General features: G+C 37.7%; 3 protein-coding genes across 11 annotated transcripts in view; all 3 read left to right on the forward strand.

Moving 5' to 3' along the window:
- LOC134845881 (N-alpha-acetyltransferase 15, NatA auxiliary subunit-like) overlaps nucleotides 1–16261 on the forward strand; it is a 361253-nt gene that overhangs the window by 53055 nt on the left and 291937 nt on the right. The gene's annotated exons all lie outside the window — the stretch shown is intronic.
- LOC134845880 (X-linked retinitis pigmentosa GTPase regulator-like) overlaps nucleotides 1–16261 on the forward strand; it is a 409218-nt gene that overhangs the window by 42414 nt on the left and 350543 nt on the right. The gene's annotated exons all lie outside the window — the stretch shown is intronic.
- The window catches only part of LOC134845627 (ileal sodium/bile acid cotransporter-like), a 36472-nt gene continuing 29890 nt past the window's right edge, over nucleotides 9680–16261 (forward strand). For 2 of the 6 annotated variants that reach the window (XM_063862630.1, XM_063862628.1), the window contains exon 1: nucleotides 9909–10772. The gene's annotated coding sequence lies outside the window, so the exon portion shown is untranslated. The other 4 variants (XM_063862625.1, XM_063862626.1, XM_063862627.1 and 1 more) reach the window with 4 other exon arrangements.

Consider the following 16261-nt stretch of genomic DNA (forward strand, 5'->3'; position numbering starts at 1 on the left):
ACACAAGCAAAAGTTGTCGTTATAGCAGGAAACCACCAATCGATCCTTGGGCACGACTTAATGGGCACCCTAGGTATAGAGTTACTGTGGTATACCAAAGGACTGGAGTCACAGACTCAAAAGGCCCACGGAGGTATGAACGTTTGTCTAGTAAAATCGATAGAGTAACACGACATACGGATCAAATGAAAAAAGGATCTCTACTCAGACAAAACAGTGTTTCTTTTAGATCGGAAGACGAGAGGCAACGAGCGGAAACGGCGGCGAGTTAAGGCCAGAATTCCACGAACACCCCAGGCCCGAGTACGAGAGTTCCCACATAAGAGGACGAACCGGCGGCTGAAGAGTGCAGGTTACCGACGGTAGCAGAGCAGCCGAAAGGCAAATTGCAGAAGAAACGGAGAGGAGCCTGAAAGAAAGAAAATGCGACAAGCTATCGATACAAGGGGCGACGAGGGCAGCGAAGACGAAGACGAGGACCAACGAGCGGAAGTGACGAGAGTAAACGAATCAACCGACACAACCGAATCCTCGGGACACAACCGAATCCTCGTGAAACGAGCGAAAGGGGACATCGGGGGAAGCCAAGCGACGTTCGACGAGGCAGCGAAGAGGGATCACCAAGATGGGTGGCGTAATGATCAATTTGATTCATCGGAAGTAGCGATAGAACTCGCCAAGAGATCCTAGGGAGAAGGCCTACAGCTAAAGCCGATAATCTCAAAGTTAAAATTTTACATGAACTGAAACTCAACTATATTTATGCAAGTATATTATGCACCAGCTGAGTTCTAGTTTTTATAATTTTTCAATCTACTGATTTAAAATTTTTTGTGGTTGCATTTATGAGATAGGGGCATGTTTGAGTTATATGTAGTCTTTGGTTCCGTTTGGGGACCTGCTGCTTTGACCTTGTGATCGCCATATTGTTTGGCGCACACTGAAACAAAAAAGTGCTAATTATTAGGTTTTTTGAACGATAAAGTTGCCTTTGAATTGAAACATATTTAACCTCGGGTTTTCACAACTACATAATCTCTAGCGGATACTAACACAAGAAATTATCGCCATCTGAAATTTCAATTTTTTGAATTTTCGACTTTTTTATCAAATTTTTTGAATATTCTCGAAATTTATCATGACACATCTGAGATTTTGAGTTCAGTTTTCTCAACTGGTTTTGAGAAGCTCAATTGTTTATTCAAATAAACCCAAATGTTTTTACCTCCAAAAGTTTTGGCCCTCGGAAAAGTAAAAATTTTGATTTTGTGAACGTTTTTTTTTGTTGAAAGTTTTGACTGTTCTCGAACACTACCCTCCCAAATCTGAGGTTTTGGGATCAATCAAAATTAAAGGTTGCGTGAGTCCTTTCTGCATTACATTTTGCATAATTCTTTCACACAAAAAATTATGATTCTCGGAATCGTCAAATTTATGATTTGCTGACCATTTTTTGGAGTTTTCTCGCTAACTATCCTGCCAAATCTGATATTATAGGTTTATTTGAATGAGCAGGTTGTTCAAGCTTAGTTTTATAATTGGCTATGTCCAGTTTACTTAAGAAGAAAGTTATAGCCTTCAAACAAATCAAAGTTTTGAATATGTGACAGTTTTTTGGAAACTTATTGACTTTACGCGAAAACTAAAGGTCCAATTCTCAGGTTGCGTTCAATCGAGAAACCCGGCTTCGGAAATCTTCTCTGATTAAGCGTCCATAACCTGCTGTTTGAGGTGAAACTTTATGGATCTTGGAAAGCCTTTTGAAATATTTTATGTATATTGGAAAGCTTTTGAAATCGAGAAACCTGCCTTGGGAAAATTGATTATCTCAAAATTTCTTACTCTTCTCACTTATTTTAGTAGTTAAACAACTAAAGTTTTAGGCAAAGTCCAATTTTTATAATTACACTTTTTGTCCCACGTCAGTATAGCATTTTCAATCAATTTCAAACCGGTACCACCAGTTTTAGCGGGCCCGTAGTTTTTTTCGAGACATACTAAAGTTTTTGTTCACCTAGTTGAAGATCTAACTTTTTTCAACATTTTTCATGTTTGTGTAGCATCGCAATTGGTGCGAAGCTCCGCTTCAGCTCTGTGTGAGAATTGTGTGGTGATTACGAGTTAAGAGGTCATTTTTGTAATTTTGGGCATCGTTATATTTTCTCGAACTTTTAAAAATGATCTGAAATCTCAGGAAATGACAAAAGAAAATGCGGCGCTCGTTGCCTCTTAGCTCCACAAGAAAAGTTTCTGTAGTTCAACATATTGAAATAAATAGGGCTTTTTCCGAGAAAGATACTCGTTTTAAAAAATCAAATCGCCAAGGGGAATTGAGTTTGAATTGCAATCCTCCGATCTAAAACGGTTGTTGCTACAGATCTTGAATGACTGTGATAAATAAAATGATAGCAGCTATAAATTCATTTTTTGAATTGCTCTGATATTTCTGCGTTAGGCTCTCCAGCAGTCAGGTTGCCCAAAATTAAATCTCCTGATGGAGTATTTAATTTTACGATTTAATTTACAGCGGATGATATTTCGTTAATCACATTGTTCAGTCTGATCTATTTGTTAAATTTCCTCTACTTGTCTTCTTCTACGAGTCCATAACAATTTCATCGTCGTAGTGAGAGGAGGTATAGCCAGGGGCGGATTAAGGGGGGGGGGGCGGCACAGAAAATTCGGCCACAACAGCGTCTTTTCAGTCCTCTAGGAGAGCTCGGTAAATCAGTTTGTTCGACCAAAAAAAAGGTCGTCAAAATTTTCATTTTTTAAAAATCTTCCCTCTCGAGAAAATCCTAGATCCGCCCCTGGGTATAGTTTTCCCGGAAACTAATCCTGACAGCAATGCGATGAAGCCCATGTCTTTTCCTGGTAAATGTGAACAGTGATGATCTAATCATATATTGGAACGAACTGCTGTGCAAGGTTTTGTTGATGTGCCCTGCAGACATTGTTAAAATTTATTTGTTATGATTGATTTTTGATTATTTATTTGAGCTCTTTAATCTAATTTCCATTATGTTCTGAAGCTCAAACCACTCCCAAAAGTTTCAATTCACTCGTTGAGTATTTCTTCTTATGACTGTTTAAAAATCCGGATAAGAAAGCAGCTTTTCTCATTTTCCCCCATGGAATTGTTGAAACAATCCACTATATGACTTGTCAGTTTTTATTTTAGTTTCTTCTTTAATGTGAAAATTGGCTATTTTATAGGATTTTTACAACTTCCTCCTTTAATTTTTAAATATGGTCGCTTGACTTTCGTTCGAAACCTAGATTGACTTTTAGTATTAAAAAAGTCTCAGGGAAGAGTTTAGCGTTGACAGTAGCGGTGCAAAATTCAAGGGCTAGTTTTTAGAGCCAAAAAAGCTCTTAATTCGGAAAGGTACTTCCAGACAGTCAAAGTCTTGATAGCATCTCTTTTTCCGACCAATGATCGTAAACCTGCATCGAATATCTTGCCTCCTAACCTTTCTTGTCTGTCTGAAAAGATGCGCGTTTCACCTATTTGACCACCATAATCCTTTCGTCAAGAAGATATTTATTATAGTGGTTTTACGTTCGCCAATTGTGTTTTTGAGAATAATAAAAACTCATTGATGTATCAATTATCAAATAAAACTCGACAAAAACTTGGTCCACTATATTTTGAACCGGTTCGGAATGTCTCCCGGACCAAACAAAAACGCTAAACTCTTTACTGTTCAGTACTCTCCCCAGCTTTTATGCTAAATGTGCGTTGTTTGCTAGTTTCATTGCAAAGCCTCAGTTGGCTGTATGCGTTTTCCCGGTCTAAATTGCTAAACAATACATACTCATCGCGTTTTCTGATAAATGGAGAATAATGCGTCCAACAAACTCCTAAATTTTTTACTTCAATTAATGGTTTATAAATATTTGACCGTTAACAAATTCAAAATTAAATCCAGTTTCATCGACCGGTGTTTTTTTCATGAAGTTACTTTTGAACATAAAAAAAACAGTTTTCATCGCTTTTTTTTCGATTTATTCATGTAACCTTTGGTCTATCATTTTAAAATCAGTTTAACCCTGCTTAAGATATGAAGGGTTACTCTTCCGTTGTTAGAGTATTTTTTCCATTGATTAGTCTTTCGATAGAGAATAAAATATGGTGATTTTTCGATTGCTTGGTATTTTTCACAAATCCACTGAAAAGGTTCTTGAAAAGTAAAAAATTGGTTTGCAAAACAGCGTAATTTTCACAACCTACTCACGTCTGTTTAATGAATAACATAGCAAATCGGCACGGGGCATTTTTCTGTTTGAGTTTCATCTCCATATTTTTTGGAAATTGTCGTTTCCCAAAAATTTCTGCTCGTGTACACCCGTAATGAAAATAACCGTAATGAGTCTTTTCGCTTATCTCGCCGTTTGACTGCGTTTCGATCACTTTTTTGCGTTTGGAAATTTCATGTTCAACATCAAGTACACCCGTAATGAAAATAAGAGTCTCTTCGCTTATCTCGCCGTTTGACTGCGTTTCGATCACTTTTTTGCGTTTGGAAATTTCATGTTCAACATCATGTACACCCGTAATGAAAATAAAAGTCTTTTCGCTTATCTCGCCGTTTGACTGCGTTTCGATCACTTTTTTGCGTTTGGAAATTTCATGTTCAACATCATGTACACCCGTAATGAAAATAAGAGTCTCTTCGCATATCTCGCCGTTGGACTGCGTTTCGATCACTTTTTTGCGTTTGGAAAATTCATGTTCAACATCATGTACACCCGTAATGAAAATAAGAGTCTCTTCGCTTATCTCGCCGTTTGACTGCGTTTCGATCACCTTTTGCGTTTGGAAATTTCATGTTCAACATCATGTACACCCGTAATGAAAATAAGAGTCTCTTCGCTTATCTCGCCGTTTGACTGCGTTTCGATCACTTTTTTGCGTTTGGAAATTTCATGTTCAACATCATGTACACCCGTAATGAAAATAAGAGTCTCTTCGCTTATCCCGCCGTTTGACTGCGTTTCGATCACTTTTTTTGCGTTTGGAAATTTGATGTTCAACATCATGTACACCCGTAGTGAAAATAAGAGTCTCTTCGCTTATCCCGCCGTTTGACTGCGTTTCGATCACTTTTTTTGCGTTTGGAAATTTGATGTTCAACATCATGTACATCCGTAGTGAAAATAAGAGTCTCTTCGCTTATCTCGCCGTTTGGAAATTTCATGTTCAACATCATGTCCCATCCCAAACCAATGGTCTTTAGATTCTTGAATTCCAGACCACTCTGATCTAACATTGTTCTGACGGTAAGGACTGAATATTCACCTTTGTCTTTTTCTCCGTTCTTGCTTCATAGGTTTATCAACGCCGCTAAAAAGGTTGCCCTTGTTCCACAATGTTTTGAGTTTGACAAAAGTACCTTATCATTTTGTACAGGTTCGAATACAAAATCTACAGCTGAGCGTTTTTCTTTCGATTTGTGAAATTCAACAAAATGTCCTCCATAATTACTATTCAAAAAAATTTTCTGCTAGGCATACATTCAAATGCCATTATTAAAACTATTTTACTTTTCACACAAGTTCTTCTTTCGATTTGTAGACTAGGTTTTTTAAATAAAACATATATCTTAAAAGCTAGTAAAAACGAGTAAATTTTGAGTTGCTGCTTCCGTTGGGCTAATTCGCGAAGATGAAAATAAAAACCCCTCTTATCCATTTTGCACCATGTATTTCTCTGACTTTGCACGTACTTGCTGAATCAAATGGGACTCGCTAAATCTTTTCGAACTTTGAGTCTTTCAAATTTAGTGCAGTGAAGTTCATTAAAGTTCGTTTTCAGCAAGTTCCAATTTTTTAAAAGAAAGTGTTAAAAGTTCTGCATGAAATTCCGTTCGCCTTCGTTCCCTAGCGCGAGATGCAGAATCAAGCTTAACTTTTTGTCAACGTCTGCTCGTCTCATTGCATTGATGTTCTTGTTCTCGCCGTAGATATTTTTCCGCTGCTTATTCGTACGCCGTCATTGCGTTTCTTGTTTCTCCACTAACTCTATTCAACTCCTGCTCTACACCACTGGCTTGTTTGAAAACACGGACTTGAATCCGACTTGATTCTGGATATCTCTGGTCTGTTTAGGTCATCAAAATCCAAGTTCCTTTTCACAATGATAGCCAGTCGAAAACATTCACTTCGTTTGGCCCAGGTTGATGGCCGAAGGCCAGTAAAAAAAGCAAAATCAACACAGATTGTAATTTTTGTGTTAAAAGTCCCAGACTGATATTTCAAAAATAAGGTAACTACTCCGTTGCCCTGTTAAACTAGTGATCAGAGAAGAGACCCGAAGAATAGAAACATTGAAAAAAATCATTCGAAACAATTATCAAGCGTTATAGAAAACTTGCTATTGCTGGTTGAAACTGTACTGCCATTAAATGTTATTTATTCACTCAAATAAATCACAGGCCTTTTTTCTCGTAATTAGTCGGCTTGCAAAATTGTCGTGAAAAAAAAACATATAATATTTCTAAAAAAAAACTTTACAAATTTTTTGAAAAATTCATGGTTAGGTTTTGTCAGGTTTACTGTTTGTCCTTAAGTCAAAATTCATTCGAGTATTGAAGATTTGGGAAAATGTTTCGTATTGGAGATTTGAGAAAAAAGCTAAGCCTCTACTCTCAGTCGAAAGGTCGTTGGATTGAGGTCGTTGGATCCACCATGGTTGTTGCTTGAGGGTAAAGCAACGTTACTCAGTCCAGATGACTGCTCTATAAGAGTCGAACAACTGTTGGTCCTTTACCACGTGGACAAAAGCTCTTTAGAAATTGTCGCAGAGGCAAGAAACACAGGCCTGCAATTCTAAGCAATTTATCGGGCCTGATTCTAGACAGAATTGATGACTTGTTTTCACCACATAATTTAACCTGAATATTCTGATATAAATATTTTAGGCATGTGATTCTGCTGGATTTCAATTTTCCAATGTTTTTCTTTTAACAAAAGACTCAAGTTTGATTTACTATCCTCCAGTTTTGAGCTTTCAAACGCAATGCAAAATTTTTGAAATGAATGCGTTTTCTTATTTCGGCTCATCGAGGTTTTAAGGATGCAGACGAGATCCAAAATGAGATTGTAAAACAAAAAGTAGGAAAAAAGTGCTTCCGTTTTAGCTAACAAGCTTCACTGGCATTTTATTATGATTTCCATTAAAGCTATTTTTGCGTAAACCACTATAGCTTTCAAATATTGTCAAGACTCAGTTAGGAGTGAAACTCAATCGTTGAAATTTTCCGTTTATGATCTTTGATAAAAAAAGTCAAAACGTCTTTATTTTCTGTTTTCTTCCTCCTATCCCCGTTCCACGTCAATAAATTTTGATTTAAGCCAGCTATGATTTTATAAAATTAGTATCAGAAGCAGATCGAATTATGTTTTTACAAATGCTATTACACTTACCAAAACTACTGAAACATGCAAGTAGCGAGTTCTCATAATCAGAATTGAAATTCCCCCTCATCAGGGAATCGACCTCCTCCTCAACCAAAGGGTCTCCCCTTTGGTAGTATTTTGTGAAATCCAATTTCGGCCGACTAAGTTTTAAAGTTTCTAAATGCGGCTTCGAAACCAATATATAATAATTTTCAGGGGAGGGGGGAGCGCGCGCCGAAAAAAAACGTATTTTTTGGTCAAAATTTTCCAAAAAAAATATCCAAAAACGGCAACTTTCACCTATTTTTAAAATAATTTACCTACGAACCCCCCTTCCTAAAGGATTCGACCTCCTCATCAAGCATCAACCAAAGGGTCTCCTCTTCAGGAGTAGTTTGTGAAATCCATTTACGGCCGACCAACCTTTAAAAATTCTAAAAGCGCCTTCGGTGCCAATATATAACTATTATTGAAGTGGGAGCGCTCGCCGAAAAAACTTAATTTTTTGGTCAAAGTTTTCAAAAATTTATCCAAAAACGGATATTTGAACTATTCTTTTTTAATTACCTGCGGCGCAGAACATCTTGTCAAAATAGAGTCTTTATAGTGTTCTGGAAAAGCTTGGAAAATCAATTTGATCGACTTAAAAAAAGTCTGCCCCCATGAAAAATTTCTAGATCCATCCCTGCCCAATGCTAGGGGTTAAAAAATAACTCGGATAATCGGTTTGCTTGACCTAAGGAAAAACCGAGAGACTTTTAGCACCGAAAACTTTACGCCGTAAAATTGAACGGCAAAAATGAAAATTGTGACCAAAAATCGCGTTTTTTTTAGCGCGCGGTTTTTTTTCAGTAAAAACTCAGTTTTGAGCCGCAAAGTGGGATGTCGTAAAATTATACCAAAGGGTAATCCTTCGGAAAAATGTGGCAACCAGAATTGAAGGGGGTGCACGCCACTGGTTTTCAGCGCAAGTTAAAAGAAGGGGCACGCCCCTCGGCACGCTACTGGTCTTAAGGGAGCTTTAAGGTTTGACCAGAGTTGGAACCGGGCCTGATTTTGAGGTCCAGGCCTGGCCCCACCCGGCCCGTTTTGAAAACAAAAATTTCAAGCCCAGCCCGGCTTGTAAAAAGCCCGGGCCCAGTTCCAACTCTGGGTTTGACAAAAATGAAAAATTTAGGTATGACGAAAAGTGGATGTCATTAAATAGTAACAAAGAGGGGGGGAGAACTCTCTGTTGTACCTCCCTAAATGATGAAAATTCCAAATTCAAATTTCGTTACATATTTAATTTAGCCTCAAATAGTTTTGCCGTTTTCTTTATCTAGTTTTCTCAAATTTTAGTACGAATGCAGTTTAATTCCCATTTTTCTATTTTTCTGGTGAATTCAAGGCTCCTGGACAAGGGCAGATCTAAGATATTCTTGAGGGGGGATCTTTCAAAAAAAGTTTCGAAAATTTGGTCGACTTTTTTTTAGGTCGACCAAATTGATTTTCTGAGCTCTCTCAAATAACTATACAGACCCCACTATGACAAATTGGTCTGCGCCGCAGGCAAGATTTTGAAAAAAGAGGCCAAAAAGTTATTTTTAGGCACTTTTTGGAAAATTTTTAGGCTCCCCATCAAAGTTGCTATATTTTGGCACCAAAGGCACCTTAAGAAAAAGTTCAGGGTCAGTCAGCCAAAAATGGATATCTCAAATCTCAAAGTAGTACAAAAGGGGGACCCTTTGGGTCGTCAGGGGGTCGTCGAATCCCTGAGGGCTTGGAGGTGAACACCCCCCCCCCCCCCCAAATCCGCTGGTGGCTGTGGATATCATCCTTGTGTTATGTAATATAATCTATCCATCTTTGTAGCTAATTTTTTATTTTATATATTTTCGAATTTCATCATTTAGGGGGGGGGGGTATAATTTAAAAGAGCCCAAAAGCCCAAAATGACCCTAAGGATAGCTACGGATTGAATTTTTCATTATGAGAGGTACCTGGCCTGTTATATTCAGTTCTCACTGTAATTTGGCGGAGCTTTCATACACATCTTCGAATTTCATTATTGTATTCCCGATAAAAAACGCAACATTTTTTTAGAATTCATATTCAACGCATTTTCATGGTTCACTTAGTTCAAACGCAACAGGTTGCCTAATTAGTTGATAGTGGCGTCTATAGACTTATTTTAAACAAACCACAGAGATCGTAGGCGCACGGTTGAGGAAGTTTGAGGGGACAGATTGCAAAAAATGTCCATATCTAGAAGGACGGTTGTGAAATAATATTTTGTTCAGGATTTCATATTTTAAAATACTAATTCACATTTTCAAAATGCTGTCTGAATCCATGATTTTGATTTGAAATTTATTCAGCTAGTTTTTTTTTAAATCGAATTGAGTTACTTGTTTCGGCCATTTACAGTGGTTCAAAAGCAGGTTTGAGCTTGGATATGCTATTTGCCATTTTCTGCACGTCAGTTTAGGCTGACCATGTAAACATCATTACAAAAGGTGAATTGCGGTATCGTATTTATGGCCTCTTGATTATAATATATTTTTCTACTATTTTTCAGATCAAGCTTGAATGTATTCTAACAACAGGTTATTACAATAAAAAACGGAAAAATAGCTAAAACTTTGGGGTTAAGGCTTAAGAAACTTTGGCAGAGGAGCTCGGAACCTTCGATGCAATAATTGTGAGATAAAGAAATAGACTTGTGATTTTTCTCTTACGATAAAGTTGAGCTGAAAAGGTTCTTGGTACGCTTTTTCTTTTTATTGACCTTTTAATGATTAAACACTAATTCGTGCGCCGAATTTATCCAAAGAAAGCTAACACTGAGCAGCGTATACCAGATTTTGTAACGGGCGACATTTTAAAAGAATCATAGATTAGCAGCAATTTTCAAATGAGAGCTTGTTAGTAGCAGTCATAAGTTGCTATAACAAAACATCTTAATCTCCTTTATAAACCAGGTGCGTGAATAATAAGTCGAACTTGCTTACTCTGACCAACTGAAACCAAGCATCTTCTAATCTGTGAAATGTCCCTAGCTTGGATAGCCTCAAAATAAAATAAGTCGCAAACCAAATATTTGGACGTTTGACTATGTATGCTCAAATGCTAGTAGTTTCATTGTGATTTGAATTATCTATATGTTATAAGCAAATTTCAACGTGAAGTCAGATTGGACTTATTCATTCCGATATTATCATTGGTTTCACACCAAGTTGGGCTGCATCTCTAAAAAAACCTCGGAGTAGCTAGCTGCCAATTGATTTAAACCTCCAGTCGATCCAGATTTGTTATTCTTATGATTTATAGCTCCTCGGCATATTAACTCTTCGGTTCCCATAATTTCAAAGCGCAATGCTGGTGTCTAGGTAAGTTAAAAGTTGCAATGCATGCTGGGCTAGGAAATTTTACCATCAGTAAATGAGCAGATATTCTAGTATGACTCATATCATCAATAGTTTGGTAGTATTGATTGGCTGGGGGTGAAAAGAAGCTAATTTTTTTTCTCTTTCTTCGAAATACTCAATAAATTTTGCGGACATTTTCACAAAAGGGTCTTCTACATGCTCAAGATCGCGCCAGACAATTCGGCCAAAGACAATTCAGGCGATTTAAAATTCAGACAATTCAGCCAAAAGTATGCAGATAACTCAGCCGGAGACAATTCAGCCAATAATACGGTATTCACACATTTCGCCCCTCACACGTTTCGCCCCTCTTAAATCTAGTGGCAAATTTCGCCCCTCACACATTTCGCTCCTCACACATTTTGCCCCTCATAAATCACTGGCACATTTCGCCCCAAAAATGTACATTAAGAAAGCGGTGTTAATTAACTGTGTAATAATTTAGGGGCGAAACGTGGGACGAAATGTGTGAAATTATCTGGGGGTAAATGTCTAAAGACGAAATGTGCCACTAGATTTAAGAGGGGCGAAATGTGTGGGGGGGGGCGAAACGTGGGAAATTCCAATAAAAGTGACCACCGCAGTCGCGCCACCCGCATTGGAGTTCCATGAACAAAAATCGATTATAAATGAGTTTCCTTGTCAGTGTCCACGAAAGTGAAAACAAATCGATTATAATCAATTAAAAATGGATAATCTTAAAAATTAAAAATGGATATAATACTACTATTTGTGGAGGCAACAAAGTCCTTTTTTCATCCATTATAATCGATTTTTTCCACTTTTGTGGACACTGATTATGAAACTAAACTATATTTGATTTTTTTTCCACTTTACTGAGACGCGAATTTCAACGAACATAAAGTCTTTTCTACGTTTTAAACAAAAGTTGGTTACGTTGGTTACTTTTTGCCTTTTGTTCAATTTAATTTTTTTCTACCTAACTTTGATAATTTTGTTAGGTAACTCAAATAACTCAAGGTAACTTTTTTACATTACTCAAAATTGCCCCCTCTAGCTTTGCAAAGTTTCCGCATAACTCATTTGATAAATGCAGAAATTCTTGCAAAATTTTGCACGACGCGCAAAACAAAAATTAAAGCGGAAAAAAATCCATTTTAATGTGATTTCCTACTTATTATAAAATCCATTGAAATGGATTCAAAATGAATCATAACGCATTTTGTTTTGACGAGAAAAATATATTTAAATCTATTTTTAGTCCAATTTTGTTGTCTGAACGTAACATGGGAATCGATTATATTTACAACATTTTAGACCACGAAAATCTATTATAATCGATTTTTTTTTCACTTTTCTTAAATGCGAGCAACGTTGTGCGAGCTTGCCAACAAAAGGTAGGACTCTATGCAAAATTTAGAGCCGATTATTGTCGCAAAGCGGCGACGCGCACATAGCGCGCCCATCGGCGGCCTTAAACCGAGAAATAACTTCCGGTTTTTTTCTTTCGAATCTAGTGTTTTGTATAACTGGCTGCATTGTCTCCGGCTGGATTGTCCGTATATTTCTAGCTGAATTGTCTGAATTTCGATGTGGTTGAATTGTCTGTGACCGAATTGTCTGTGAGCCGCTCAAGATACAGTTTTGCTTATAAAAATCTTCTCATCCATATAAAATTGGATAGGGAGCGAGATTGGTGTAGGGTTTTAAGGATCACATTTTAAGGATTGTCTATCACTCAAAGGAGTGGTCAGGTTCGAGCGGCTGAACTTTTTCAACTATACTTAGATTTGCTTCAAAAATTTTCATGTAAAATGCTCGCATTTTCTTCAATTTGTTCGCGATTTCTGCTTTCAAACCTATTCTTTGTTTATCGGATGATTGACTGACCAGTTAATCAATCTTTGACGCCATTCAACCAATCAATCATCAGTCAAAATTCTGAATTTTGATTGTTTCACCTTATTTATTGTTTATTTTCCTTTGTTGAAGATCAACTTCATGCCCTCCCAACCCTCTACAAATTTTATTTCACTGAAAAAAAATTATTTCACAGAATGTTAAGGTTCATTTTTTGACACACATCTGGTGGGAAAATTCTAGAAAGTGGCGCGAATCTCTCCTCTTTGTTGTGGAAAGGAACTATGGCTTGTAGAAATGGCTTAACGTAAAATCAGGCACTGTGAAGAGACGCTCCTTAGTCATCGTGTTTGTTGTCAAAAGGTTGTCTCAAGGTCAAGAAATTTACTCTGACTTTTTTTGTTTTTGAAACAGGTATTTAGAATGGATTATGAACAATGGTGTAATAGTTTACTCATTTATCACTTCTTGTTTGTATCTTTTTTTTCAACTGATATTTACGTGAAAAATAAATTATTATGGATCCTTACTTAAATGTACTCCTGCATTTCAAGAAAACGGAAAGGCTTTTTGGGTAACTTCTGCATTGAATACTGCAATCGAAACGAACAGTGCATGAGAAGTTTGATACAGCAACGGGCGATTCTTGTGGGGGATAGGGGGGGTTCACAAGTCCAAAAATGACCAGTTCTGATTGTTCGGAAACGAAAGGTCGTCTGCAGTGCTCTCAAACCAGCTTCACGATCGTCGGGCCTGGGACACATTTTTGGAGACTTTATCTACGAAGCGTCTTTTGCCGAAAAAGTTCGGAGGTCCCACGTTTCTCTTTGGTCTAGACGCTCTTTTAAGTTGGCGTCTTCGGAGTTGTGTTGTCTTCCTCTGTTGGGTTTCTGACAAAGCTCGGGTCGTACGATGATCCCGTGTGTTCCTTTGTGAGTGATTTTGTCCGAACATCTAGACCGGTGATCTGTCCAAGATTAGGATGTTCGGCTTTTGATTTGAACCGTGGTCTTTAAAAAACAAATCATTATTAAACTCTGGAACAAGATGTTCCAAATAAGCATGGTGTTTTTTTTGTCACGTTATCAAGGTAATCGCGAATGATAACGTCCCTAGATTCCAAACCTAATGAAGTATTAGAACCTGACGGAAACAGAGAGGGATTAGTCAACTTTGAGAAATGGACTGCGTCAACTTTGCCTGTCTTTGAGAAATGGACCGGCGGTGGTTTCACGCTAGTCTTGTTTGGAGGGATACCTTTTGTCCGATATATTATAGATGTTCGAGTAAGTGTTAACGTTTTTACTAGTTTGCGAGTAAGGCCCACAAGAAGTTTCCGTTAAAAATCAAATCCAATTCTCTGAAGATAAGCCCGTTATCTAAATCGATATTTTGTTCCCAAATTTGCCATGCGATAGTAAGTACTTTGCGATTGTGTGTCCACCAGATATACTCCTTCATAAAGTTATTGCTAAACTGCCGTGGATGAGTTTTGTGAAGGTTCGATTGAAACGCTCCATTCATTGCTGCAGACACTACCACTTTGTTATCCAAGAACCAAAGAACGTCTTTTACATGAAGATCCTTGCCGTAATTGTCAAGGTTAAAATAAGGAACGTCCCAATGTCGTTTGTTTTTATCGGCATAACCAGGTCTGAAACTTTTCTGTCTTTCTTGGTCATAAACTGTAATATTTTTTCGATCAGAAACGGTTATGTCTGTCAGGGATAAGACATAAAATGGGGAGGTTCAAACTAGCTTTTCTTTTCTTTACCCTTGCGATAAGCAAGGGTATTGCAACCGGGTACTAGACTTTTTTCTCCCGTAAACAAATTTTTCCACAGGACTCATCTGGACATCTGGACTCATCTCTACCTTGTTTCAAAACGTGTTTAAATTTCTTAGCGTTCCCGGCAAACTTAACCTGGAAGTACCGAATATACCTAGCACCGAATAACAGCAAAATCCTGGGTTCGAATCTGACCCGGACCTATTTTGTTTTCAAACGGGAAATATTCTGTTTCAAAAAAAAGTCAGCCAATCATTAGTCTGCTTATCGGTTATCAGCTTATTTGTCACATCTTGATTTTTTTCTGTGTGCATTTTCCGTCAAGGTTGCTTCTAGTGTTTGATTTACGCCTACATTTTTTAATTTTACTTACCTTGACTTCGTATTTCCTTCTTTATTTTTTTCTTTCGCTGAAAAAAATTCATCGGCCAAACTTATTTTGGCCTATTTTTCATCGGCCCTAAGACATAGTTTTGGCTGTATCAAGATAACACAATCTTAGTACTCCCCTTCTTTTTTTCAAGTTCGTTGTTAGTTCACCAATCGGTTTGCTGAAATTTCATCTTTTCGTTTTGGATTTTTTTTTCACTTTTTGTATAAGTTTCAGTTTTTCTCAAAAACTGAGTTCAATGAATTGATACGTTTTGAAACGCCCCTCTGCATAAGTAGCTACAACCAATTTTTTTGTACAAAAGGTTATGGCCCTGGAACTAGTCAAATTTTTGATTTTTTTTACCGTTGTTAAACCTTTTTGACTTTTCTCAGAAACTAAATTACCAAATTTAATATTTTAGGTTCAAGGAGATGTTTTAGGTTCAAAGGATAGTGGGAAGCTCCTCTGCATTGATATAGGGACAAGTCTTAGTTATATAAAAAAAGTTTTTGGTTCTGTCTGGTGACCTGCTGCTTTGACTTTGTGATCGCCAAATTGACTGGCGCACATTGAAACAGGAGAGTGCAGATTTTTACGTATTTTCACGATGCAGTTGCCTATTAATTGAAACATATTTAACTTCGTGTTCTTACACCCACATCATAACGCAGCCAACAGAAAGAAAGGTAGGGGAAAGAACCCACTGAGCATAATATCATTTTGGGACGCGCGAGAGTCGGAGCTACCCACATACTGGGAAGAGTGGATAATAAAGTTCCACTGGGGAATGATTGCTGAGTATGATATAGACCAAATGATTTTTTGTCGATGCTAACTTGGACGCAACGGCGATAGCGGCGTTACCTGGGGATGTGAAAGGGGAGAATCGCATGGAGTCGGAGAAAGAGTTGAAAAGTAAATTGTACCTCTGCAAAGGTGACGAAACCTAGAGAATATCAGCCATATGTTTTCCAGCGAGTGTGTAACGTCACGCATATGCGAGTTTTACGAAAGAAGTAAAGAGATAATGAAAAATTTGTGAAATTTCATGCAGAACAGAGTGTTTTGGCCGGAAGATGCGATTTCGCTAATACCGTTGAAAAAATTAGAGATACTTTCATCATGAACTGGGCGAATTCGATTGTCAACGAGAACTCTGACGATCTACAAAGTCGTTAGAAAAAGTTATCGGATCGCATTATCCTGCGAACAAGGAGAGTGCGCTTATAAATCATACACGGGGAAACCGGCATCGTCAGCGGCACATGACCATCAAGCAGGAACTGGTCAGTAATATAAGAAGAGGAGCGGAATACTTCAGAAACAGAGGGCGTGGGGACGAAGATACGCACCGGGGGCGAACGTTACTGGAAGCCGTCGGTGCTACAATTGTGATGCCCCAATTTTTACTTTGGACCATATTCCAAACTGCCCCGCGAAGGGCATAACTTGTAACGCGTGCCGAAA

The sequence above is a fragment of the Symsagittifera roscoffensis genome, chromosome 5 (genome assembly GCF_963678635.1).
Source record: "Symsagittifera roscoffensis chromosome 5, txSymRosc1.1, whole genome shotgun sequence".
In the NCBI taxonomy this organism is placed as follows: domain Eukaryota; kingdom Metazoa; phylum Xenacoelomorpha; order Acoela; family Convolutidae; genus Symsagittifera; species Symsagittifera roscoffensis.